The following is a 2,500-nucleotide window of genomic DNA, read 5'->3' as shown; positions in this document are numbered from 1 at the left end:
AAATACTCCCAAGTTAGAGAGAGACATCTTGCGGCCGACTTGGGAGTGAAGGCTGGACAAGCTGGTAGATGGTGGTGGTGGTGGTAGTGATGACGGTGGTGGTTTGTAGTGGTGATGGTGGTGGTGACAGTACGCGTGTTTGCAACTTATATTTATGAAATAATTCATACATACACTGAATACCAACAGGAAATAGAAATACTACTATGTGTGTGTATATGTATAGTTATAACTTATGAAATATATTAAACTGCACTGGCTATGCTGCACTCTGTACATACTCTATACATATATTTTATGCATATCACATGTCTGGGGGGGTTCCACTCATACTGCTCTTCTAGACAGGGTGGAATCAAAAGCTTTTCGTCTCATCAACTCCTCTCCTCTAACTGACTGTCTTCAGCCCCTCTCTCACCGCCGCAATGTTGCATATCTAGCTGTCTTCTACCGCTATTTTCATGCCAACTGCTCTTCTGATCTTGCTAACTGCATGCCTCCCCTCCTTCCGCGGCCTCGCTGCACAAGACTTTCTTCTTTCTCTCACGCCCTATTCTGTCCACCTCTCTAACGCAAGAGTTAACCAGTATTCTCAATCATTCATCCCTTTCTTTGGTAAACTCTGGAACTCCCTGCCTTCTTCTGTATTTCCACCTTCCTATGACTTGAATTCCTTCAAGAGGGAGGTTTCAAGACACTTATCCACCAATTTTTGACCACTGCTTTGACCCTTTTATGGGACTGGCATTTCAGTGGGCATTTTTTTTTATTAGATTTTTGTTGCCCTTGGCCAGTATTCTTCCTACATAAAAAAAAATAAATAAATACTCTTATACAAACTACCGGCTATTCATCTATACTCAAACTTTAAGACTCTATAACCTATACATACAACATACATACTCTATACATACATGCCATATACGTAATGCACATACTCTTCATGCTCTTAAACAAACAACCCTCTACTCTACATAATTAATTTACCATACACGCTATAATCTCCACGTACAACACATATTCTATACATACACTCTATATAAATGTTCTACAAATACTCCATGCATATTCTACACATACACACGCAAGGGGATGACAAAGGCCAGCAGGACAACACACACATGCACGTACGTGACAGGTGTGCCGGCGGGATCATTATGAATATAACTCAATGCTATAAACATGAACATATAAATGAATGGCTGACGATACCGGGCGAGTAATCATTTGAATTTACATTTCTCACTCCTTATTCATCGTTTTCAATACACTTTTTTTTCTCTCTCATTCACCACCAGAACGTAATCAATGTGTTCATTCACTTCCTCGTTGTGAATTTTGGAGCTTTCTTTTTAAACCTTCTCAATGTTTTCCATATTTATTTATTTTATATTTATTTTTATTTATTTTTTTTAGAAGACCATGTCACGATTTTCTGTACACGTTTGGTATGATTAAGGAAACTCTCTCTCTCTCTCTCTCTCTCTCTCTCTCTCTCTCTCTCTCTCTCTCTCTCTCTCTCTCTCTCTCTCTCTCTCTCTCTCTCTCTAAACACACCCCATAGATAAAGACAAAAGCCTCTCCAGCAGGCGACTTCACTGAGAGCAAATTGGAGAATAATTCTATTTAGATTCCCTTCTCCAAATTGTCTCCTCTTCCTCCTCCTCTTCCTCCTCCTGCGCCTCGTCCTCTCTCCTCCTCCTCCTCCTCCTCCTCCTCCTCCTCCTCCTCCTCCTCCTCCTCCTGCTCCTCCTCCTCCTCCTCCTCTTATTATTATCATTGTTATTATTATTCCATACTTTCTCTTTCTCCTTCTCATTTCTCCTCCTTTCTTCTTTCCTCCTCCTCCTCCTCCTCCTATTCCAACTACTACTACTACTACTACTACTACTACTACTACTACTACTACTACTACTGCTACTACTACTACTTTTACTACTACTACTACTACTACTACTACTACTACTACTACTACTACTACTACTACTACTACTGCTGCTGCTGCTGCTTCTTCCTTTTCCTTCTACTCCGACTATACTTCGTTCTTTCTCATCTTCCCCTTCTCACTCCTACTTTCTGGCCTCCTCCCCTTCCTCCTCCTTCTCCTCTTTTTCCTCCTCCTCCTCCTCCTCCTCCTCCTCCTCCTCCTCCAGCAGCAGCTAAGTTATAAGGCAGATGGGAAGTGAGAGCTTGCAGGCGAGGGAGTCAGGTTCGAAAGTAAGAAATTAAAGGAGAAATATGGCACCAAAAGAGAGAAAAAGAGACAGGAAAACAAATCTTACGAAAGATGAAAGAGAAGGAGGCAAAATTCAAGATATTAAAATTAATACTATATAATGAAAAAAACGTAATTCTAATAACTGAGGATTTGAAATGAAGGAAGGAAATGAATTTAGAGAGAGAGAGAGAGAGAGAGAGAGAGAGAGAGAGAGAGAGAGAGAGAGAGAGAGAGAGAGAGAGAGAGAGAGAGAGAGAGAGAATCACAAACAAAGTCTGGGAA

Source organism: Scylla paramamosain, chromosome 26 (assembly GCF_035594125.1).
Source record: "Scylla paramamosain isolate STU-SP2022 chromosome 26, ASM3559412v1, whole genome shotgun sequence".
Classification (NCBI taxonomy): domain Eukaryota; kingdom Metazoa; phylum Arthropoda; class Malacostraca; order Decapoda; family Portunidae; genus Scylla; species Scylla paramamosain.
The sequence above is the reverse complement of the archived record's forward strand: the minus strand, read 5'-3'. Positions refer to the sequence as shown.